The sequence below is a fragment of the Geotrypetes seraphini genome, chromosome 1 (genome assembly GCF_902459505.1).
Source record: "Geotrypetes seraphini chromosome 1, aGeoSer1.1, whole genome shotgun sequence".
Classification (NCBI taxonomy): Eukaryota; Metazoa; Chordata; class Amphibia; order Gymnophiona; family Dermophiidae; genus Geotrypetes; species Geotrypetes seraphini.
In genome coordinates, this window is record NC_047084.1 from 178,683,814 (window position 1) to 178,710,100 (window position 26,287).

General features: G+C 42.5%; 1 protein-coding gene across 4 annotated transcripts in view; it reads right to left on the minus strand.

The window, feature by feature from the left end:
• CBR4 (carbonyl reductase 4) overlaps positions 1–16,636 on the minus strand; it is a 53,344-nt gene extending 36,708 nt beyond the window's left edge. The window contains exons 1-2 of one of the 4 annotated variants that reach the window (XM_033942123.1): positions 16,617–16,636; positions 2,880–3,048 (exon numbers count right to left, since the gene is read on the minus strand). The gene's annotated coding sequence lies outside the window, so the exon portion shown is untranslated. Of the gene's footprint in view, positions 1–2,879; positions 3,049–9,379; positions 9,497–14,996; positions 15,099–16,616 lie in introns of those variants that run through there. The other 3 variants (XM_033942132.1, XM_033942105.1, XM_033942112.1) reach the window with 3 other exon arrangements.
• Between the last annotated feature and the right edge of the window lie 9,651 nt (positions 16,637–26,287).

Genomic DNA, 26,287 nt, shown 5'->3' on the forward strand with positions numbered 1-26,287 from the left:
TATGGCATAATGTTTTACAGCTATTCTGGGTATTTAAGGTTCAATAATTAAGGCCCTCTTTTACTAAGCCGCAGAAGAGATTTCATCAGCGTCTTTTGTCCTTTCAAGCAGCTTCTTAGGACAACGATTTGAATCATTTAATTGCGTCCTCCAACACCTATCACCAATTTAGACGTACAGTGGTACCTCGGTTTACAAGTGCACCAGTTTGCGAGTGTTTTGCAAGACGAGCAAAACATTCGCAAACTTGGTGCCTCGTAAATCGAGCTTGCCTTGCTGTACGAGCGCCCCCCTCCCCCTGGCGATCCGGCATCCCCCCTGGCGATCCGGCATCCCCCCCCGCTCGCATTGTCCCCCCTCCACCGCGATCCTAATTCCCCCCCCCCGAGCAGTCAATGACACCCTTTACTCGACTTGGCACCAGTGCCGGTGCCCGAAGATCCTCCCTCTTCTGGCGCGGCCTGGGCTGGGCGGTGCGTTGGAGATCCTCCTTCTTCTGGTCTGAGCTGGGCTGGACTGGCTTTGAGCATTTGCGCATGCTCAAAGCCTTCTGGTCTCGCTCTCAATCTCGGAGAGAGCGAGACCAGAAGGCTTTGAGCATGTGCAAATGCTCAAAGCCAGTCCAGCCCAGCCCAGAAGAAGGAGGATCTCCGACGCACCGCCCAGCCGCGCCAGAAGAGGGAGGATCTTCGGGCACCGGCACTGGTGCCGTCGGGTAAAGGGTGCCATTGACTGCTCGGGAGGGGGAAAGTAGGATCGCAGTGGAGGGGGGGCAACGCGAGCGGGGGGGGAGGGAATGCTGGTTCACAGGGTGGGGAAGCTGATCGTGTGGAGGGGTTTGGAACAGCATCGGATTCCTCAAGGGGGGGGAGAATGGAGCAGCGCCAGTAGCCTCGTGGAGGGGGGAGGGGGAGGAGGTGGAACCAATCAAAGCAGTTTCCCTTACTTCCTATGGGGAAACTTGCTTTGATATACGAGCAATTTGGTTTACGAGCATGCTTCTGGAACGAATTATGCTCGTAAACCAAGGTTCCACTATATTTTAAAAACCTATCTTTTCATTAAATCTTTTAGAAGTTAGATATATTTTCTTTATTCCACTTATTTTGTAGATCCTTTATCTTTTGTGAACCGCATAGAACTTAATGGTTTTGCGGTATAAAAGTGCATTTTTATGTTATGCTAAATGCTCTGATAATGATTGGAATTTTATGAGCATCGGAGCATTTAGCATTCCAGGCTGTGGTATAAAACTCTACCGTGGTTTTGTTAAAAAAAAAAAGGGGGGGCACTGTAATCTGGAACCAGGGACATTAGATCATCTACTTTATTATTGTCCCTATATCAAGTTATTTTGGAATTCAATATGGTCTCAAGAAAACTCTTTATTGGAAAACCATGTTGTGCTTTCCTATGATACTGTTTTATTCGGAATGGCTATGAGAAAGAAGAGTCAAATATCGTCATATAATAACAAACTTTTATTAGTCATGACAGGGGTTGCCATTCAACATATTACCAATAATTGGAAAAATTACATGAATCTTAATCACACATTCTGGTGGAATTCATTATGCCATATTTTTAAGATGGAAAGAGCAATAGCGATGCAAAAAGGGACATAGAATAACTTTGTAAAGATATGGGGGCCATTGGCAAAGTATTGCGATGAATAGTCATCAGTTCTTTTCTTTTCCTTTTCTTTTCTTTCTTAGCTGTATTTAGCACACTCAAGGGGGAGGATGGTGTTGGGGAGTAGTTTTAAAAGATATGTTATAATATGTTATATAACATGTGTATATTCTATTTTAGTTGAAAATGTGATGAAGGGTGGGTGGATGGATGGGGGTTATTACACTATTAGATTTTATGTGTTAGATATTATAGTGCTATATTGGAATTACTTGTATGATGTATTTTTGTGCACTTGTTGTTTTGATTTGAAAATGAATAAAGATTAAAAAAAAAAAAAAAAAAAAGGGGGGGGGGAGGAGGGGTGTATAGCCAAAAATAGTATGCATTCACAAACAACTATTTCAAATCAAATATCATCACCCTCTTAAATTCTAAAAAAGATATTAGTGGGAAATATCTGCTTGGTGGTATTTCATTATGCCCCTCGTCTGAGAGAGGATGGTTGACAAGCATACCCTCAGCTAACTTGGTACTATGTGTGTTACTACCTGAAATAGTACTAGCTACACCCAATTCATTGTAATCATTTATCTTATACTTTTTTTGTTAAAAATCTATCCATGCCTAAGAAGCCCTAAAAATAAAAAAAATATATAATTAGGAACTAAACTCAGATCTCACCAAATACTGGCTGCAAATTAGAAATAAAAATCTGAAAACAAAAATTGAACTGGTAACCCCAAGAAGCCACAACTCGGAATGATTAAAACTGCAGAGCAGAACAAAGATCCAGGCTCACGACCAATTCAGAAATATTATTCTGCCACAAGGAACATAAGCTAGAGCACCAAGAACATTTCAAGCCCCTGAATAATGGTCAGCACCAGAACATAATTTACTGACATACTCCAGTTGTCGGACAGCATTTTGCATAATGAAGAATTGGTATGCAGTGATCTATGGCAGTCAATACTACTACTGTATCATTTCAGTACAGCACAGTTATCAATGATGCTGCTTTAATTTGGACTGCATATTTAATTTGTTTTCACTCTTAATTGCATTTTTCACTGCATCAACATATAGAAATCTTCATGCAAGCACCACAGATCTTATATAACAGGAAAGAAAATTCAAAAGAGAAAGTGAAAGAAAAATTAAGTCATAGCTTATAGTACTTGTTTAAAATTAAAGAAACAAAATTCATTCTTTGTAAACAAACTAAGGAAAGATTAGGTTCTTACCTTGCAAATCTTCTTTCTTGTAATCAGGAATGGTAGTTTTGACCAGTGGGTAAAACTGTCATTTGCCATGAGGATTATAGACACTCATTGTTTTATTTTCATGCTCCATCTCCCATCATTCTGGGATGAGCTTCACCCCCTCAATCGGTACCAAAGCTTCTAGTGAGTCCTAAAATGCAAACATAACATTTTATTTATGTATCAAAAGCCTTTCGATTCTATGTAGTTTACAGAAGAGGTGGACTGACCATTGTCAGTGAGCTACAAGAGAACATAGGCATAACCAGTTAACAGTAGAATTACAATACATCTGTATATATCTTAGGAAGGATTAAAAAATTTAGAAAAAAGGTGTGTTTTTAGAAGCTTTCTAAAGTCATATAAGAGGATGATATTTTAACCATTTGACTCAGTTATGGATCTCTGGAAGCAGCTAGGTATGATAGTCTATTAATGAACCTTTTCCGAGTGCAGCTTTGACTGAGAGGAAGGTAAAGAATGATTGATAAAGTGTGGAGCAACAAGGCCACAAGAACAGGAACTGAGCAGTAAGATAGTTGGGCCGAAGGCCATGTAATGCTTCGTAGAAGAGACATCCGAATTTTAAGAACTCTTCCCTCAACGTTAGCCAGTGTAATTTTTGGTAAGATGGGGTTATATGGTCAAATTTATTTTAGGTTAAAGATTAGCCTCACTGTGGTGTTTTGGATGATACTTAATCTCTGGAAGTGTCTGCATTATCCTGCTGGGTATGCAATATTGCAGTAGTGCAGAAGGCTTAAAAGTAGTGCTTTGACTAACAATTGGAATGGTGCCAAATCAAATAATTTTCTTATGGATCTTAGTTTCCAAAGAATGTTGAAGTCTTTGCATACGATTTGATCCACTTGGGTTGTCATAGATAGCTGTCTATCAAGATGAACTTTCAGGATTCTAATCGTAGGGGTGATGGGAAAGATAGTTCCTCTCAGAATTAAAGATGATGGGCATGGCCAGAAAGAATTTAGTTTTCCCAGTGTTTGGTAGTGCTGCCCGATTTCCGATTCAAATCGATTCACCAATTCAAATCGGGTGAATCGATCCGAATCAATTTGTATTTACAAAAAATCGACCTCGCCGATTCGGGGCCCAACCCTCCTCCCATACCTTCAGTCTTTTAAAGCAGGAGCGGCAACACTGCCTCTTGCTGGTTATCCACTGCCGCTCCTGCTTTAGGGGGTGAGGGGACAGAGTCAGTCGGGAAGTGCTGGTGTCCTCCAGTTCTTACCTTTACTGAATTACAGCAGCGGAGCAGCCTGCAGAGAGGATTGCTGGTGCTTTAGCGATCCTTGCAGGCTGCCATCATCCTCAGAAGCATGTTCAATCTGCCGTGATCCTGCCCTTGACATCAGAGGAGGGGCGGGACTACAGTAGAGTGAACGTGCTCCTGAAGATGACGGCAGCCTGCAAGGATCGCTAAAGCACCGTCGATCCTCTCTGCAGGCTGCTCTGCTGCTGTAATTAAGTAAAGGTAAGACCAGGGGTGAACATGCAGGCCTTCGGGTGAGGACAGGCCTTCAGGGGGGGAACAGGTCTTGGGGGGGAGTGCAGGCCTTCAGGGGAGGGGGGCCCTGATGTAGAAGTATACGGAGGGAGGGAGGGAAGCGGATTCAAAGAGACATGCCAGACTGGGGGGGAAGAAATAATGGGTCTAAAAACAGAGGAGAGGGAGAGAGCTGATGGACAATGTGATTTAGGGAGGGAAGGAACAGAAAGGGAGAGAAGTTGGACACAAAGGATGGTGCAGAGGGGGGAGGATAGAGATACTGGATAGGAGGGTAGTTGGGAAGAGAATGGGAGAGATGGAGAACCCTGGGGTGGTGGGGAAGGAGGGAGAGATGATGGATGAAAGTGTAGTTAAGAAAAGGAGCAATGGTAGGCTCCATCGTTGCAGCTGCAGGGATGGAGACAAAAAAAAGGAAAGATGCCAAACCTCTGGGGGAGGGAAGGGAAACAGAAGGGGAGGACAGAGATGGAAGATAGATGGTTAGCAGCAAGCAAGAAGAAAACGACAAATGGGCAGAGGACCCTGGCAAGCAAGTTATCCGACGACAACCAGAGCATGGGATCAACATGATTTGAATAATGACCAGACAACAAAAGATAGAAAAAATAATTTTATTTTCTGTTTTGTGATTACATTATGTCAGATTTGAAATGTGCATCCTGCCAGAGCTGGTGTTAGACCACGAACGTGAGCTAGGATTTAACAGAGAGTGGAAAAGTCTTTTTTGCTTATTTATTTTGTTTCCACTACAGCGCCAATGTGGGTAGGAGAGGGAAAAGGGGGTGAAGAGGTTATAAAAGAGGTGAAGAGGCTATAAAATAAACCCACAAGGATGTTTGAAAAAAAACCACCCAATTGGGCAGGAAAATCGAATCGAATAATCAATTCAATAGGCTGAATCGAATCAAATTTTTTTTTCCTGAATCGGGCAGCATTAGTGTTTAGTTTTAACTTGGAATATCTCATCCATTCTTCTATGGAAGATAAGATTGAATCAGGTCTTTGTATCTCTGCAGGTGTTAGGCAGGTAACAGGGAGGACAACAGTAATGTCATCAGCATAGCTGTAGTATGTAACATTCAGGCAGCTTAAATAAACATAAGAATAGCCTTAATGGGTCAGACCAATGGTTCATCAAGCCCAGTAGCCCGTTCACATGGAGGTCAATCCAGGTCACTAGCACCTGGCAAAAACCCAAAGAGTAGCAACATTCCATGCTACCGATCCAGGGCAGGCAGTGGCTTGCCCCAGGGCTGGATTAAAAGGTAAGCCCTTTAGGCATGTGCACCAGGCCCGAGGAGTTCAGGCGGGGCCTGATGCGCTGCTACGATGACGTCACATTGTTTACTGCAGATTCCCAACCATCATGTCTTCCACATTCCTGCTGCCATCGCCATAATTTTGTCTCTCTTATGCTCCAGTCTAGCAGCAGCACCTCTCCCTACCGCCCATCCCGACTAGCAGGCTCTCTCTCTTTATTGCAATTTGCTCGACAGTTGCTGTAACATTAGGAAATCGATTCCTTCCAGCAGCCTCAGTGCCTTTCCTAAGTCAGCTCACCTCTGATGATGCAACTTCCTTTTTCCTCGGAGGCAGGCCCTGAGGCTGCTAAAGGGAATCAATTTGCTAACGCTATGGTATCTTTCACACTTCTCGCTCATGCTGCCTTGTGTATCTTGTCCTCCGTCCCCGATTCCCATACATTTGATCGGCAGCCAAGAGGATGGAGGGTTCATTTCTTGTGGGCCTGGGAGCTGCGCTTGCAACACTTCCTCCCTCTGTCCAGCACAAGGTGGTCCCTCATCTGAGCAGGATACTGAGGGATCTCAGGTGCACACAATGTTAGAGCGAAATGAACCCTGACCGCGGGGCTCTAACACTGCGCGCACCGGTTTCTCTTCTCCTCCCCCTCATGATGTAACTTCCTATTTCAGAGAAGGGAAGCCCGCATGCGCAGTGTTAGAGCACCGCAGCCTGGGTTCAATTTGCTTATGGACGGCGGGCAAGAGGGCAGCGAGGGAGTGGGAGGGAGGGAAGCTGACCTCATCTCACCAGGCAGTTGGTTGGGGGGGAATGCTGCTGCACCTAATCGAGGAGAGGGAAGTAGGGAGAAGGAAAACCAGGGAAGGGAGAGGCGAAGAAAGAGATATGCCAAGACCATGGATGGGGGGGGAAGAGTTACCAGCCCATGGAGGGTGAGGGAAATGAAAGAGACAGATGCCAGACCAGGGGCAAGGAAGGAGATAAAATGTCAGATAATGGAGGGGGAGGGAGAGATAGAAGAGAAGGAGAGCAGAAAATTGTCAGGGCATAGGGGGAGGGAAGGGAAACTAAGGAGACAGATACCAGATCTGAGAGGAGGAGAGAAAGATGCTAAAATCTTCTGGAAGGGAGGGAGAGATGGATGGGAAGAAGACAGATGCCACACCATGGGAGGAGCGGAGAGAAATAGATGGATGCCACACCAATGGGGGGAGGGAGAAATGGAAGGGAGAGGCAGACAGTTTCTGAAAGAGGCATAGAAAGAGAGCAGATGCCATATGGAAGAGACAGAGAGAGGGCAGACAGAGGATGGAAGGAAAAGATTGATGAGAAGATGAGGAAAGCAGAAACAAGACAACAAAGGTAGAAAAAAAATTCTATTTGTTTTATTTATTTATTTTCGCTTTAGGATAAAGTATTTTTGTAGCTGTGATGATAATTGTTTATTAATAGAAAATGGAAATAAGGTGATCCTGTTTATTAGACTAGTTTTAATACATTTTTTACTAATTCAGAGACCATAACTCATTTCCTCAGGTCAGGACAGGGATACTGTAACTGCAGTATAGTTTACTGACCTGAAGAAAGAGGTTTTAACCTCTGAAAGCTAAGCTAAGGGTGGGTGGGGCAGAGAGCCCAGTGGACTTGTGTGCTTAGGAGCTCTCGTAGAATTAATCCTGCACTGGCTTTACCCATGTCTCTCAATAACAGACTATGGACTTTTCCGCCATGAAATTGTCCAAACCTTTCTTAAAACCAGCTATGCTATCTGCTTTTACCACAAAATCTGGCAATGCATTCTTAAGCTTAACTATTCCCTGAGTAAAAAAAACATTTCCTCCTATTGGTTTTAAAAGTATTTCTCTGTAACTTCATCGAGTGTCCCCTCGTCTTTGTAATTTTTGACAGAATGAAAAATCGATCCACTTGTATCCATTCTATATCACTCAGGATTTTGTAGACTTCAATCATAATCTCCCCTCAGTCGTCTCTTTGCCAAGCTGACGAGACCTAACCTTTTTAGTCTTTCCTCATAAGAGAGGAGTTCCATCCCTTTTATCATCTAGGTCGCACTTTTTTGAACCTCTTCTAATGCTGCTAGATCTTTCTTGAGATAAGGAGACCAGAATTGAATGCAATACTCTAGATGAGGTCACCCCATGGAGCGATACAGGGGCATTATAACATTCTTAGTCTTGTTAACCATCCCTTTTTTAATAATTCCTAGCATCCTGTTTGCTTTTTTGGCTGCCGCCACACATTGGGTGGAAGGCTTCATTGTATTGTCTACAATGAAACCCAAATCCTTTTCTTAGGCGTAATCCCCCAAGGTGGACCCTAGCATCCGGTAACTGTGCTTCGGGTTATTCTTCCCAACGTGCATCACTTTGTATTTGTCCACATTAAATTTCATCTGCTACTTGGATGCCCAGTCTTCCAATTTCCTATGGTCTGCCTGCAGCTTTTCACAATCTGCATACGCAATCTTGAACAGTTTAGTGTCATCTGCAAATTTAATCACCTCACTCGTTGTTCCAATTTCCAGATCATTTATAAATAAGTTAAATAGATATGATAGTTTCCATCTGAGGCATCTGAGAGACAACATACCCACAGGGCACTTTCTGCGGCTAAGACGCTTGTGTTCATCTATGGAAGATTTCTCTGAAAGAACCCAGGATAAAAGTGCACGCTTCCAGGAGAGAGGTTACCCTGGAGGAGTAGTAAAGAAAGCACGCAAACATGCATCATGTGCCAGCCATTCTACACTTTTACAATCCCCACAGGGTGAAGCAGAGCAGTCTTTAGTTTGTGTGTTGCCATATTCTCACCATGCCTTTCCCATCAAACGGATAATTAAAACGCATTGGCACATTTTACAATATTCTATTTTCCAAGACATTCCCAGGTTTGCCTTTTCAAAAGGTCCCAATTTGAAACAGAAATTAATACATTCTCAATTCACCATACCTGAAGACAACAGAATGGCTCACATTGGCCACAGACCGTGTGGCCACTGTAAATTTTGTCAATATAGTAGTACACTTGAATCTCTGACACTACCAGACTGGGTTAAGAAAAAGGCCAAGGGCATGTCCTCCAAGTGTGAAACCAGTGGAGTGATATATATAGCGGAATGTCCCTGCTCTTTACACTACTTAGGACAAACTATAAGAAACATCAAGGTATGCATTGGTGAGCACCTCAGTAGAATATGGGCAGGCACCCTAGAAGCACCTTTAGTGCAGCACTGGGTTGACAGTGAACACGATGAGAGCGATCTCCGTTTTTCAGTCTTGGAAACTCCTGTATTAAAAATTGGCGGCGATTGTGCCCTTTTGTTATGGACCCGTGAACAAAGTTTGATCTATAAATTAAACATTCTCTAACCAGGGGGATTGAATAATGAAATAGAATGGCAGGTGTTTTTGTAATCCCCACCTAAGATAGCTTGATTTTTCTGACAGCCAGTCAGTTTAGACATGATGACGTCATAGTCCTTTTAAACCAGCAAAAGTTTGTTCTGTTAGTTGAATGACCACAGCAGGCAAAGGAGTAAATTGACACATACTGTTCCCATATGCCTTTAAGCATTTATAGATTTACTTTTGACATAAATCTCTAACATGAACAATTCAACAAATGTTTTTACTTTACAGCTACTATGATAGTATTTTTGAATCTGACTTACCATCTTGTTTTGCATTAAAAATTGTTCAACACGATAACTTGGGTTTCTTGAGACAAATAATCGAAACATAGTCCATGTCGGGACCCTCAGGAATCTCTTCAGTTAAGCTGAATTATTGAAAAACTTTTTGTGAATATAGGAATTGCACTAGTTTTGAAAGCTTTAAATTAGCACCTTTTCACTATGGTGCATATGCAATGATTGGGTGGTGGATCTTGCTATATGGACTTTGTGTCTTTGGCAGGGCTACACATCTCTGAGCACATGTTACTACATGAATAACGACTTAAATAGTCATTCAATTATGCTTTGAAGCACTGAGATCATTTTACAGTGGCACAAAAGGATAACGTTGACATCATTAGTATCAGGAAACAAACTACCAGGATACAAACTATACCGCAGAGACAGAGTGACTCAGAAAGGAGTTGGCACCGCCATATACGTCAAAGAGGGAATTGAATCTACTGGAGAGAACTTGCCACAACAGACAGATAAGTTAGAGTCTCTATGAGTCAAAATTCCAGGAACAAATGGACCGGAAACGAGGGTAGGCATCTACTACCGACCCCCAGGGCAGTTGAAAGAAATTGATGAAGAAATGACGGATGAGATTAAACGCAACTGCAAAGGAGACAACACAGTTATCATGGACGACTTCAACTATCCAGGGATAGAATGGAACCTCGACACCTCCGGTTGTGCTAGAGAGACCAAGTTTCTGGAAACTGTAAGCGATTGCTTCCTGGAACAACTTGTCAAGGAAAACACAAGAGGAAACGCAATTCTGGACTTAATTCTAAATGGGCTGCGAGGACCGGCACAGGATGTAGAAGTAGAAGGGACACTGGGAAACAGTGATCACAATATGATCCGCTTCAACCTGGAAACATGGACAAAACATCGGTCCAGAATGATAGCCACAGCGATAAACTTCCGAAAAGGGAATTATGAAAGGATGAGACGTATGGTGGGGAAGAAGATTAAAAAGAAGATTTTTTTTTAAAAAAAAATTTCTTATATACCGCTATACCGTGAGGTTCAAAGCGGTTTACAATGAAAATAGATTAAAGATACATTAAAATAAAATAAATAAAAATGGTACTTTGGATTTCCCTAGCTGTCCCGAAAACTCACAATCTAGCTAAAGTACCTGACAAAACAATAAATAAAAATTAAATAAAGTAAATTCCAGTCAGACAATAGGATCTGATGTTAGAAGTTCATAAAGAACGATATGCCAAGGAGCGAAAGCTGGTATGCTCCTTGAGCCCTGACGTATGCAGCCAAGCCAACACACAATATTTCAGCCATGAGGTTTCCCAGGAAGTAGTAATGAGTGCCAAAATACAGGCTAGTCATTTAGATCAGAGTCAATGCAATGCTAAAATGCAGGCATGTCATTTGGATCAGATGACCTCTGCAACAGCCAGACAACCGCCATTATCATCTCGGTCTCTTTTTAAGGATACAGTCACCGAGGCACAAAATCTATATATACTGCGTATCAAAGAGGAAAAAGAATAAAGAACCAGATTGGCTCACTGTAGAGGTTAAGGAAGCGATCAGAGACAAAAAAACCTCGTTTAAGAAATGGATCAAAAATGGACGAAAACTGGAATAAGCACAAACAACATCAACGCAGGTGCCATAAGGCAGTGAAAGGGGCCAAAAGAGACTACGAGGAAATAATAGCCAAGGAGGCAAAAACTTCAAGGCGTTCTTTTGATATATTAAAGGGAAACGACCCGCGAAAGAAGCGGTGGGACCGTTGGATGACCAAGGAATAAAGGGAGCGATAAAGGAGGACAAGGCAATCGCCGACAGACTGAACACGTTTTCTTCGTCTGTATTTACCAAAGAGGATATACAGCATACCGGAACCCATTAGGCTCTATGCTGGAAGTGAAAACGGGAAACTGACAGAGTTGACGGTCAGTTTAGAAGAGGTATGGAGGCAGATTGATAGGCTCAAGAACGATAAATCCACGGGCCCGGATGGCATCCATCCGAGGGTCATCAAGACTCTGAAAGGGACCATAGCTGAACTGCTTCAACTAATAGCCAACCTATCGATCAAAACGGGAAAGATTCCGGAGGACTGGAAGGTGGCAAATGTTACGCCGATCTTCAAAAAAGGTTCGAGGGGAGACCCGGGAAACTACAGACCGGTGAGTCTGAACTCGGTACCGGGAAAGATGGTAGAGGCACTGATAAAGGACTGCATCATTGATCACCTTGACAGACACAGTCTAATGAGGACCAGCCAGCACGGTTACAGCAAAGGCAGATCTTGTTTGACAAACAAGTAGAGAAGGCCTCATCCAAAGCAAGGCAACTTATGGGATGTATCAATAGAAGCTTTGTTAGCCGCAAACCTGAAGTCGAGGGGAGACCCGGGAAACTACAGACCGGTGAGTCTGAACTCGGTACCGGGAAAGATGGTAGAGGCACTGATAAAGGACTGCATCATTGATCACCTTGACAGACACAGTCTAATGAGGACCAGCCAGCACGGTTACAGCAAAGGCAGATCTTGTTTGACAAACAAGTAGAGAAGGCCTCATCCAAAGCAAGGCAACTTATGGGATGTATCAATAGAAGCTTTGTTAGCCGCAAACCTGAAGTCATAATGCCACTGTACAGAACCATGGTGAGACCTCATCTGGAATACTGTGTGCAATTCTGGAGGCCACATTACCGTAAAGACGTGCTTAGAGTTGAGTCGGTTCAGCGGATGGCCACTAGGATGATCTCGGGGCTCAAGGGTCTCTCGTACGAAGAAAGACTAAACAAATTGCAGCTCTACACTCTAGAAGAACGCAGGGAAAGGGGGGACATGATTGAGACATTTAAATACATCACGGGACGTGTCGAGGTGGAAGAAGACATCTTCTTTCTCAAAGGACCCTCGGTCACAAGGGGGCATCCGCTCAAACTCAGAGGAGGGAAATTTGATAGTGACGTAAGGAAGTATTTCTTCACAGAAAGGGTTGTAGATCACTGGAACAAGCTTCCAGAGCAGGTGATCAAGGCTACCAGCGTACTTGACTTTAAAAATAAATGGGACGTCCTAGTGGGATCCCTATGAGGGTCGAGTTAAGGAACTAGGTCATTAGTACTCAGACGTAATGGGGTGGGTCAGTAGAGTGGGCAGACTTGATGGGCTATAGCCCTTTTCTGCCGTCATCTTTCTATGTTTCTATGTTTCTTTGAGGGAGTGAACAGGCAGACAGACAAGGGCGACCCGGTCAACATTGTATATCTGGACTTTAAGAAGGCGTTTGACAAGGTTCCACATGAATGACTACTTCGGAAAATTGCAAGCCATGGAATCGAGGATGAAATACTCATGTAGATTAAAAACTGGCTGAAGCATAGGAAACAGAGCGTGTGGGTAAATGGACAATACTCAGACTGGAAAAGCGTCACCAGTGGGGTGCCGCAGGGCTCGGTGCTTGGACCCATACACTTCTACATCTTTATAAACGATCTGGACATTGGTACGACAAGTGAGGTGATTAAATTTGCAGACGATACAAAGTTATTCAGAGTAGTGAAAACACCGGGAATTACAAAGATCTGCAATGTGACATAATCAAGCTCGAGAAATGGGCATCGACATGGCAAATGAGGTTCAATGTGGATAAGTGTAAATTGATGCATGTCGGTAACAAAAATCTCATGCACGAATACAGGATGTCCGGGGCGGTACTTGGAGAGACCTCCCAGGAAAGAGACTTGGGAGTTCTGATCGACAAGTCGATGAAGCTTTCCGCGCAATGCGCGTCGATGGCTAAAAGGGCGAACAGAATGCTAGGAATGATTAAGAAGGGGATCACAAACAGATCGGAGAAGGTTATCATGCCGCTGTACCGGGCCATGGTGTGCCCTCACCTGGATTACTGCGTCCAGCACTGGTCGCCGTACATGAAGAAGGACACGGTACTACTCGAAAGGGTCCAGAGAAGAGCGACTAAGATGGTTAAGGGGTTAAAGGAGCTGCCGTACAGCGAAAGATTAGAGAAACTGGGCCTCTTCTCTCTCGAACAGAGGAGATTGAGAGGGGACATGATCAAAACATTCACGGTACTGAAGGGGATAGACATAGTAGATAAAGACAGGTTGTTCACCCTCTCCAAGGTGGGGAGAACGAAAGGGCACTCTCTAAAGTTGAAAGGGGATAGATTCCATACAAACATAAGGAAGTTCTTCTTCACCCAGAGAGTGGTGGAAAACTGAAACGCTCTTCCGGAGTCTGTCATAGGGGAAAATATCCTCCAGGGATTCAAGACAAAGTTAGACAAGTTCCTGCTGAACAAGGACATACGCTGATAGGGATAGTCTCAGTCAGGGCGCTGGTCTTTGACCAGAGGGCCGCCGTGTGAGCGGACTGCTGGGCATGATGGACCACTGGTCTGACCCAGCAGCGGCAATTCTTATGTTCTTATCATGCTTTTAAATACTGAACTTTGACTTGCATAAAGATCAATGTATTAATTTTTAAGATTCATTTACCCAGGTAAATGGGCTATGTGATAACTGCCAGAGCCAAATTTAAGATTTTGGAACCAACAAGCAAGACCTGAGCAGATCACAGAGAATGGGGGAATAGAGGGAACATCAGAGATGCCAAAGAGGAAAGCCAGAAGAGCAGAGAAAAGCCATAGTGCCAGAGGCAACCCTTTGAAGCAGCACATCTGCATACCTCTAAACTAGGAACAAGCTCCTCTTTGACTTGTGTTTTCAGCACAGTTCAAAATTTGGTAGTGGTCTATGCCTAAATTCAGACCTGTAAATGCAGGTTCTTTGAGCTTATGTGGCATAAGGGATTTTTTTTTTTTTTTGGTGGGGGGGGGGAATTTTTCACTGTTAATGCTCTTTGCCACTTCTCACCCATGCTACTGTAATGATTAAAGCCAGCCTCTGAATTTCTGAGATCGTTATGTATGTATACTGCTTTTCACATTTTGTAGATATGAAGTACAGCAAGAGGAGACAACCTTTAGGCAGGAAGGACCCACCCTAGAGGGCCACATTACATAATGTCAGAATAGTAAACACACCGAACTCTATAGTTCTTTTGGGATTTTAAAAGTTTTTAAAATACAATAAATCCATTTCTAGACCGCATAACCAATGCGGTTTACAAAAGAGCAATAAAAGAGTACAAGAAATGAGCGGATTGAAAAGAAATTAGTTGCCTATGAGTTTATTGAAAAGATGGGTTTTCAAGTGCCTTCTAAACTGAAGATAAGAATTGGGACTTAGAGATCACTATCACTAAAAACAAATGCTGGATTGACTATTCTGAAATTAAAATTGCAAAAAATACAGTATTTTAATCCCCAAAGCTTAAGTATTTTAATCCCCAAAGGTTAAGGACGTCTTCGGCGTATTACAGATACCAAGCGCCCCTCCTCAAACGCATTAGGAGACCGTCCCTGCTATTTCGCCCCTCTCCATCTACTCTTCTCAATTTAGCCATCTCAGCCCTCTCTTCCTTGTCAAACCTATGCACGACGTTACCCATCAACAATCCCCACCGCTTTCCTTATCTAGTGACCGATCTCCTATGACACCCCCTCCTCTCTCTGAGAACTAAGTCCCGCCTTACCGGAAACAGGAAGTAGTGTGAGAGGAGGGCGGACTAGGGGACTTCTCGCGGGCGATAGGCGGGTCCAGCAGTGTTGGAGGTCACCTGATGTACTGGCGCGTGCGTGCGTGCGGCGGACCTTCACGTGCAACTATAAATGTACTCGCGCCAGTAGCAGATCAAGCGAAGCGATCACTTTTGACGGGTTTTTGCGTGTCGGCCTAGGAGAAGAGTCTAAGTGCGGCTGCGCTGAATTATTGAAGCGAAAGCTTGTTGCATAGAGCTGTTTAAAAGTGGTTTGCTACCAAAGCGAGGACTTAAATAATGCACCGGGAGTTGTTTTGTTTTGTTTTTTATTCGCATCCTCTCCAGTTCACGCGATGGATCGGGAGAGGAGGAATCCCTGCCTCCCCGGAGAAACTTTCAAATCCCTGGGAACCGTGGCAGGAGAGATCTTCCTGTCCCGTGCAGAGATGCAAGCGGAATGGCTGCCATGAGTTCTATCGTCAAGCCCGACTTTCCTCACTTAAGGGACTGGATTTTCGAAGATTAGGTATCTGCAGCTGTTGACCTCGACAAAGATTTTTTTCATCCCCAACCTCTTATCTCCTCCAAGCACGAAAAAGGAAGACAATATCCCATAGCAAGATTGCAATACAGGCCACAGTAGACCTTAAATACATAGCACGCTGATTTTAAAGATTGCAAATTATCCGTGCCAACTGCTGCCTAACTTGTAAACAGTTATGATAAACATTGTTTGAACTGTCTGTATGCAAAAGCCAGAAACCTAAGAAACAAAATGGGAAAGTTAGAACATATTGCACGAAAAAGATAGATATAATAGGCATCTCTGAGACATGGTGGAAGGAAAATAACCAATGGGACACTGTCATACCAGGATACACACTATGGGCAAGATTTACTAAGCAAACCGATTGTGTATCGATCAGTTTGCGACCACTGTACTATCAAATTTCCATTCGGCCTGATTCACTTACCTCTCCTGTGATCCGCTTCAAATCTGTGCTTGGAAATGAGGTGAAATGCATGCAGACTGGACAGCGACCCAATTCACTACACAGAATTTCAGGTCCGACTGGGCTGGCCGCTCAACCCAAGAAGCGACTGCTGGAGACCAGTCGAAAATGTCTTTTCGATTCTCCAGCGCCACAGAAGCCCTGCTCTGCCCCGTGTCTCGTGCCTGCTCACCCCGATCTTCAAGCCCTGCTTTCTGCCCTGAGCTCCTCTCTGCCGCCTTCCCTGCAGTGCAAGCCCGCGGGTTTAAAGTGGAGCTGCATGCCGCAGTGCAGCCCCACTTTAAACCCACGGGCTCGCACTGCACAGAAGGCGGCAGAGAGCAGGAGAGTCTGGGCGGCAAGAATGCCTGGAAGGGGGGAGCAGGAGAGCCACTGCATCTGACCGGTCCACCCAGGGCCGGGCTGACCCACTCCCCTCCCTCCCCCCGTACCTTTAAAAACGGGAGCAGGAGGGGTGCCCGGTCCCTCCTGCTCCATAGGCCAACTAACCCCCCCCCCCGACCCCCAACACCAAAGTTGGGAGCAGGAAGGGTCCTCGGTCCCTCCTGCTCCTAGGCCTCCCACCCCCCGGCTCACCCCTGGTCGGGCCCGGCCCACCTACCCCGGTACCTTTACAATAGTTGGGAGCAAGAAGGGTCCCCGGACCCTGCTCCTGCTCCTATGCCAATGAAAATCTTCAGGTCCTCACTGGCCAGCCACAGCCCAACTAGCGGCCTTAGGCCCCTCCCCAGCACATCATATGATGCATGGGGAGAGACCTAAGGCACTGATTGGCTAAGGTGCCTCAGGCTCCTCCCTTTGGAGAGGCCAGGGCACCTCAGCCAATCAGGGACTTCCTTAGGGAGGAGTCTAGGGAAGTCACTGATTGGCTGAGGTGCAGTTAGAGTTATTAGGAAGGCTAACAAACTGGATTACACAATAATAACGGGTGATTTCAACTACCCCGATATTGACTGGGTAAATGTCACACTGGGGCATGCTAGAAAGATAAAATTTATTGATGAAATCAAGTGCTGCTTTATGGAGCAGTGAGTTCAGGAACTGACAAGAGGCAAAGTTCTAGATCTAGTTCTTAGTGGACGCATGAATTGGTGCAGGAGGTAACGGTGATCATAACATGATCAGATTTGATATAATCCCTGGAATAAGTTCACACAGGAAATCCAGTATAACAGCATTTAACTTTATGATACTACGATATCATGAAAACAATGATAAAAAAGAAACTTTTAGAGGCGCAGTTGCAAAGGTGGCCGTCACACTGATTTTTAAAAAAGGGTTTCAGAGGTGATCCAGGAAATTATAGACCGGTGAGTCTGATGTCAGTACCAGGCAAAATGTAGAGACTATATTATAAAGAACAAAATGACAGAACATGCATAAGCATAGATTAATGAGAGAAGGCCAATATGGATTTAGTCAAGGTAAATCTTGCCTCGCCGATCATTCCTGCATTTCTTTGAAGGGGTAAATGAATATGTGGCTAAAGGTGAGCTGGTTGTTATCATGTATTTGGATTTTCCACAGGCATTTGACAAAGTCCCTCATGAAAGACTTCTAAGGAAATTTAAAAAGTCATGGGATAGGAGGTAATATTCTATTATGGATTTAAGAACTAGTTGAAAGACAGAAAATAGTAGGTTTAAATGGTCAATATTCTCAATGGAGAAGGGTAAATAATGGGGTTACATGGAGGTCTGTGCTGGCACCACTGCTTTTTCCATATATATCAATGATCTAGAGATGGAAATAGTGAGATAATTAAATTTGCTGATGACATAAAGTTGTTAAATCACAAATGGATTGCAAAAAATTGCAAGAGGATCTTGGGAGACTGGGTGTCAAAAGGCAAATGGCGTTTAATGCGAGCAAGTGCAAAATGATGCAAGTAGGAAAAGGGAACCCGAACTATAGCTACAAGTTAGGAGTCACTGCCAAGGAAAAGGATCTAGGTGTCATTGTTGAGGATACATTGAAACCCTCAGCTCAATGTGCGGCAGCAGTTTAGAAAAGGTACAGAGAAGAGCAACAAAAATGATAAAAGGGATAGGATGACTTTCCTGTGTGGAAATGCTAAAGCAGCTAGGGCTCTTCATCTTGTAGAAGAGAAGATTCAGGTGTCATATGAGAGAGGTCTATAAAATACTGAGCAGAGTAGAAAGGGTAGATGTGAATTGCTTGTTTACACTTTCCAAAAATACTAGGACTAAGGGGGGCATGCGATAACATAAAAATTCATTTCTAGACCGCATCACCTTTTAAGTTCGATGCGGTTTACACAAGCTTAGTTAAAAATACACAAGAGATGAGAATAAGAAAACTAAGAACCCCATGAGCTTAGAAAATAAGTAAGTGTTAAGTTGTTTCCTAAAGTGTAAATAGGATACAGATATCAATAGTAGAGATTTTAAGAGCATCCAATCATGATGTCTATTTGCTTTACAGCCTTTCACCGATGGAAAAGTCAGAAGGGCCTTAGCACTTCGAGAGAATTTCCTATGTAGCTGTATAATACAGCTAACAAAGTTTTTCCAGGTGACAACAATCCCTGGAAAGAACTGAGGTCTTTTCTCCGTTAAAAAATAGGAAACTGTCTTGGATTACCTCAGGTACAGTGGGGTTTTCTGAATATATTCTGTGTGGTGAAGTGAATTAACAGTGTTTTTGCTATCTTTGTCAGACAATGTCAAGCCATGCCATGTCTGCCATGACTTTGTATAAATGCACTTTATTATGTATGTATGTAAACTTGTAACCCATTCTGAACTCTTCTGGGAGGTGGGATATAAAAATATCTACAGTATTTTTCGGACCATAAGATGCACTTCTTCCACCGCCAGTACCTTTTTTAGACGGCTGCCTTTGTCTTAGAAGAGGGATGCCCAACGCAGGAGTGCAACCTTTGCGCTTATTGCCTGGTAGCGCCGCTCTGTGATTGGCTGCAGTCAGTGCAAAGGGGGTGGCTTCTGGTTTCCCAGCACTAGACGCACCTACGTGTAGAGGAGGAAAAACCAAGAAGAAAAAAATTCTGTACCAAATTTTTTTTTCTTGGTTTTTCCTCCTCTACAGGTTGGTGCGTCTTATGTTCCGGTGCGTCTCATGGTCCGAAAAATACAGTAAATAAATATACTACTTAGGCCTCTATGGTCATTGTGGAAGCAATTGGTCCCTATGTGGGGCCAGACCCGTTTACAAGTATCTTGTTACCTATAGTAAGAAATTCCGATTTTTTTTTTTACCTGGGGTGCAAAAGTCAACTTTTTGAAAGTGGAGTACCGAGGGACTACTTCTCTTGGAACATTAATAGCATGGGAAGAGTTCCAGAGTAGGTGGTCCTTGGAACCAGCTGCCCATTTTGCTCATTGTGTAGCGGCACTTGCACCACATAACCTATCTTTACAGATTGGAGACAAACTTAGACATTTTTTGAGTGTTCCATGTTTGGAGAGGGTTTTGGTATCTTACTTTTGTAAACAGCTAGATGCTCTTTACCCACAAAAAATTACCAGAAAATAACAGAAACCTGGACCAAGGATTTGGGAAGACCCCTTGATGTTCTCTCATTAGTAGAATCTATCTCATATCCCACAATTAGTTCAGGGGGCAGAGTTTCAGGAGTGCCATTTTAGAACTATGCATCGAGCAGATTGTGTTAAGTCTGCTTAGTGTAGTAAATGTCGTACAGCGAAAGATTAGAGAAACTGGGCCTCTTCTCCCTCGAACAGAGGAGATTGAGAGGGGACATGATCGAAACATTCAAGGTACTGAAGGGGATAGACTTAGTAGATAAGGACAGGTTGTTCACCCTCTCCAAGGTAGGGAGAACAAGAGGGCACTCTCTAAAATTAAAAGAGGATAGATTCCGTACAAATGTAAGGAAGTTCTTCTTCACTCAGAGAGTGGTAGAAAACTGGAACGCTCTTCCAGAGTCTGTCATAGGGGAAAACACCCTCCAGGGATTCAAGACAAAGTTAGACAAGTTCCTGCTGAACCAGAACGTACGCAGGTAGGACTAGTTAGGGCACTGGTCTTTGACCAGAGGGCCACTGCATGAGCGGACTGCTGGGTATGATGGACACTGGTCTGACCCAGCACCGGCAATTCTTATAGTTGTAAAAAAATTCAGGATTTTTTAGAAGGATATTGACTTTTTGCAATCCTTGTTAAAGCATCCTCTAGTTCCATTGATGGAAGGAATGATTTTCCTTAAGTTTAATTCTATGAGGGTAAGGGGGAGGGGGGGGCTACAGATAAATTATTGTTGAGTAAAAGCTTTATTTTAGGAAATAAATATATTCTTAAATCATCGGCGCTCTCTTTTTGGTACTGGAGAAATAAGCTACATATACTGATGCTATGGGAAGCCCGCTCTGCCTGTAACAAGAAATGCAAATAATTTATTAGAACTTGGTTGCCCTATTTAAATGCCGTCGCCCAAAATACGTAGTCAAGTTCTCAATAAGCTACACTGTAACACTAAAGCCTAAAATGATTCCTCAAAAAGAGTAAGGGGTTTGTTGGGTGAGAGAGGGTGTGAATAGGGAAGGAATAGTAGATTTCTGAGGGGTTTTGTGGCTTTCACTTTGGGCTTTATCGATGTTTCTTAACTAGAATTGGGGTTATAAGAAACAAGACCTCATTCCAGTTTATTTTCTTTTTTTGAAATATATGGTAATATTGTTTTATCTGCTGTAAGAAAACTTCAATAAACAGATGTTTAAAAAAAAGACAGCATGAACAGAAGTGGATTTATTATTACTACATTATGCAACCAAAAGGTTTAAATCTCGGTGTAGAATGGTCTGTCCCTTTTTTTTTTTTTAAGTACGGTGATGCTGTACTGGATCCCAGTGATTGGTTATTAAATGGGTGGAGCTATCAGCTTTTAAAATCCCTGGCTTTCTTCTGATGTTCAGCACCATTTTAGAAAGTGCGATTGAATGAAGTGAAAAAGAGTGACAAAAGTTTTTTGGATGAGTTTCCCCTGAAGTAGCTAGAAGCGAAATGGGGATTCCTTGTCAGGTATTATTACTCCAGGTATGGAGAAGGAAGAATGTTGAAAGAGAAACTCCTAGTTAAGTAGCTATATGTATATACAGTAAATCCTTGGATAACTTGGTATGCAAGTGTGTAGTAAATCAAGCAAAACATTTTATTAAATTTTAACTTGATATACAAGCAAGGTCTTGCAATAAGTACATACAGTATACACACATCATCACAACTGAGCCGATGGTTCTTCTCTAACGCTGCGGGAGTTTAGTGACTGTTCTAAATGAGCGAAGTCTTGCAATACAAATATGTATAGTATTTTGTATTAAAGGTTTTGGGATGTGGAACGAATCATCTGAGCTTCCATTATTTCTTATGGGGAAATTCGCTTTGATATACAAGTGTTTTCGATTACAAGCATGTTTTTGGAACTAATTATGCTTGTAAACCAAGGTTTTACTGTATTTTTTATTTTTTTTGACTGTGTTGCTCTATAGATTTTTAGTGGGTTGGTATCCACTCCCAAATTTTTCTAATATTTTTTCAATTATATGTTTGTATCGGTAATTATAAAACTTTTTTTTCTCTGCAGTGGAGTTTATTTTTAGCAATTTTTGATGGTACATTTGTAACCCTAAGTGTCTGGAGTCTTGGTGCTCTATTTGATGTCTCTTTTTTGTTCCACTGATTAGGACAATGGAGTGTTGTATGAGTGGATGTTCCCATTGTGCTATATAATTCTTTTTTGAAGATACGTGGAAGTTTCTGGTATTTGTAAAGTGACATTTCTAGCTCTGCTTTACCCACTGCACAACCCCAGGTAAGATCCAGGAGGCTCGGGGATTGGGGGGGAGGGGGCAGAAGGATCTAGATCAGAGTTACATTTACATTACATTACGGATTTCTATTCCGCCTGTGCCTTGCGGTTCTAGGCGGATTACAATATAGAAAATATCTGGGACATTCCAGTAGAATTACATTTCAGGATAGGAGTAAGTTACAGGAACAGTGAAGAGTTATGATATTACAATTTCACAGAAGATATTACTTATTACAGAAGATAATACATATAGCAGAAGATAATGCATTTTGCAGAGGTAATACATGTCAACTCGATCAGTTAAGTCGGGTGTAGTGTAGAAGAGTTACAGTACATTCTTGATCACAGACAAAGAGATAATATGGATGAGTGATTCCGAAGTCGTTGAATGGGAACTCATTGGGCGGTGGTTAGAGTGATGGGAGATATTTTTTGAACAGTAGTGTTTTTATTTCTTTGCGGAACTCTTTTATGTCTGTTGTTTTGGTCAGTAATTTAGAGATGTCAGAGTCTATTTTGGCTGCCTGTGTCCCCAGGAGGTTGTCATAGAGTTTCTTACGACAGGTACCGTTGAGTGGTGGATAGGTGAAGAGGTTCTGTGTTCTCCTTTTTCTTGGTGGGTGGTAGTAGTGAAAACGGTTATTTAGGTAACTGGGTGCCGTGCCATGGGTTACTTTGAAAATGAGACAGTAGAGTTTGAATTGTGTTCTTGCTTTTATTGGTAGCCAGTGGGATTCTAGGTATGCATTGGTAATGTGGTCGTATTTGCTGAGTGAATATATGAGTCTGAGGGCTGTGTTCTGGATGGTCTGTAGTTTTTTTATTGTGTTGGTCAGGCAGGGTAAGTAGAGGCTGTTGCAATAGTCGACGATACTTAGTACCATGGATTGGACAATGATCCTGAATTGGTCTTTTTTAAAGAATTTTCTGATTTTTCTTAAATTTCGCATTGTGAAGAATGCTTTTTGGGTGATTTTTTGGATTTGTGTTTGCATTGTACAGCATCTGTCTAAGTGTATTCCAAGGATTTTGAGGGAGTTCTGTATAGGGTACTTGATTGAGTTTACTTCCAGTTCTGTTAGGGATGGTTTTTTGTCTTTCTCTAGTAATAAGAATTTGGTTTTGTCAGAGTTCAGCTTCAACTTGTGATCTATCATCCATTTATCCACTGTTTCCAATGTAGTTTTCAGGTGTTCTGTGGAGATTGGGTTATGTATGTCGACATTAGGGTGTTAAAGATTTTGGATCTAAGAGGTTAGGTTTGTTAATGGAGGGTGTTTAGGGATCTTACAGGGGGGCTGTATCCAGTACAGGCATCCCTACTGCAGTTACCTGTCAACTTGTCATATGATGTGCTAACATATGTCCACTGTGCTTTATATGCCTGAGCTGAGAGCACGGAGGGCCCACACAATCAGCCTAGGCATGTAATGTGGAACCGTATGCTAAATACAAGACAGATGTAGGGCATGCCCCACTGCATTTGCCACACAAGATTTGCACTTAATGCATGTTACCTTTTAGGTTAAATGTGCATTTAGTGCAAAACGTACTACACTTTAGTAAAAGGAGCCTCTTGTCTTCCTAGTTTGGATTAAATAGAGGGGATATGATAGAGACTTACAAGATCATGAAAGGCATAGAGAGAGTGGAGAGGGACAGATTCTTCAAACTTTCGAAAAAGAAAAGAACAAGAGGGCATTCGGAAAAGTTGAAAGGGGACAGATTCAAAACCAATGCTAGGAAGTTCTTCTTTACTCAGCGTGTGGTGGACACCTGGAATGCGCTTCCAGAGGACGTAATAGGGCAGCATACGGTACTGGGGTTCAAGAAAGGATTGGACAATTTCCTGTTGGAAAAGGGGATAGAGGGATATAGATAGAGGATTACAGTTCAGGTCCTGGACCTGTTGGGCCACCGCATGTGCGGACTGCTGGGCACGATGGACCTGTGGTCTGACCCAGTGGAGGCACTGCTTATGTTCTTATGTTTGTTCAACAATCATCACTACAGGGTAAGTGGGAAGGGATCAGAAGGAAAACTGTTTATCAAACTCTATACGTGGTTTAAAAAGCCCATTGCTCTCTTACATGGGTTACAAGAAACTAATTGGGCTCTCATGAATATTTTACTGAAGTGTTTCTTCATCAGCAACATTTCATATTGTAAATCATTCACAATATAATCACTGTACCCTGAAAACACATTTTATTTCTATTAATAAAATTGTACAATATTTAACACCTACATTTTAATCCTGAACAAATTAACCACCTGAAAGACATAATAAACTTAATTTTTTGTATAAATGTACTTCTGTGTAACAAGCCATTGTTACAAAAAAATTTGATCTAGTATCTCAAAAAAGATAGAAAAAAAAAAAATCATACATTATATCCTGTAGCCTCTAGCAGAACTAGTAACAATTGAATATTATCAGACTAACACCAATAGGCTACTGAGAAATACTTTACTCACATAGTTTAATAGGTATAAAAATGTGTTTTCTGATCTTGTGTAACCTTTAGTAGTCGTATACAAAATGTGCTACTTTTTCTCAAAATAAAAAATATGGACACATTATCAGCTGACACTAGTGCTGAAAGCTGAAGCCAGCTTCTTCCTAGCCAAGTTCATTTAACAAAACTTTCATATTTTGTATGAATATTCAAGTACACCATTTAAAAAAAAGATTACAGACACAGGAATTTAATAGCATACAGTGTTTTATACAAAAGTGTAATGGAAGTATGACGTCACCTCAAACAAATTCACTTTTCTTAAAGAACCCCACTTGATAGTAGAAGAGATTATTTCATGCTTGCACTTAGATTTCTGTTTCAGTAATACTTTGGATCAAAACTTAGATTATTTTTATTCATGGCCAGCTTTGGTTCATGAGAACTGCCACCCAGTCCAGTTTTCAGGATTTCCCCATGGAACATGCACGAAATCTGTTTGTATGCACTGCCTCCATTGTAAGCATCAGATCTTATGCCTATTCATAATAATAGGTGGAAAATCTGACTGGGTTGTGGCCCTTGAGGACCGAGATTGCCCACCCCTGGTTTAAACAGTGTGGTGCGTTACTTTATCTAGTGTCACAGTGAGGTCATTCTAAATTCATTCAGCAGAATCTTGTTGTAACTGTTAAGAAATGGGGGCGCCGATATTTAGGGACTCTTACTAAAGTGCATTGAGCTGTTATTACGTGAATTAGTGTGCACTGTTTTCTTGCGGCCATTGTAACAGTTTTTATGGAGGCTTCACAAATAGGGCCAGAAAGTTAGGCATCGTTATGATTTGCACCGAGATAGTATTCAATAAAGGGGGCTCTGTGCAGAGTACCCCTTTCAGAATAGTAGCTTGGTGCGCTATGCCTAACTGTGGGTGCAGACACTTACACCTGCCAAAAGCTGGTATAAATCTCCGTGCCCAAATGATGGCTGTTGAGTACTTAAATCCAAGTAGTCTAATTGTGCCTAATGTCGGGGAATGCCCCTGACCCAGCCACATCCCTTTTGAGTTGTGCACTCTGAAATTTAGGCATGCATGTTATAGTGTGTTTAACTCTTAATTAGTACCAATTAACTCTAATAATAGTGCCTAATTGAGTAATTTACATGCACATCTGTGATCCATGCCCAAATTTGTTGTGACCTATACAGAATCTGGGGGATAGTGCATACTGATTCATGTATAAGGGCAATTATATACACTACACATGTCACTTTGAGGCCTGCTGGCACAAGAACAGGCACACCTAACATCTAGGCACCAATGCCAAACTGCTGAGCCTGAATCTATGCTAGTATTCTATAAAAGGAACTTACACACCTACCTTCTGTTACAGAATAGGCTCCTACCACATGGCCTTGGGGCGCCCAAGGGGCCTGGAATGGACCCTTTAATGCGAGTCAAGCATTACAGCAGCAGATAATACTTCAGTTTACGAGATGGCATTAAATGCATCCATGTTATTTGACATGCTTTTAATGCATGGAAAATTTTATTTTTCGCTGTGGGTTGTGCCCCTAAGTTACCACGCATGCTTTGCAGTTAACTGTGCGGCAAGTGCAAATTTTTGTTGTACTTTAGTAAAAGGTTCCCTTAGTTTCTTGCAACTAAACTAAAATGTCCTACAGTAACTTCAAATCTTGATATAAAAAAAAGGAATGCGACAACCAGATTATTAAAAACAGAGAAAAAGATATGCTCATAAAACTGTCATCTCTCACCTTAGAGAGAACCTTCGCTGAGGGAGCTGGGAGAGAAGAGGCAGTCCGTCCCTCTGGCTAAGTGAACAGTACTTTGCTCTGAGATTTTGTGACAAAGTGTGGAATAGAAGAGAATTTGTAGGTTTACTGATAAAATCTGTTTGACTTTCATTAAAACAGCAAACATCATTAATTAGTCTAAAATTCTTTCCCAATAGTTTAAAGTTAACTGTTACAACCTAG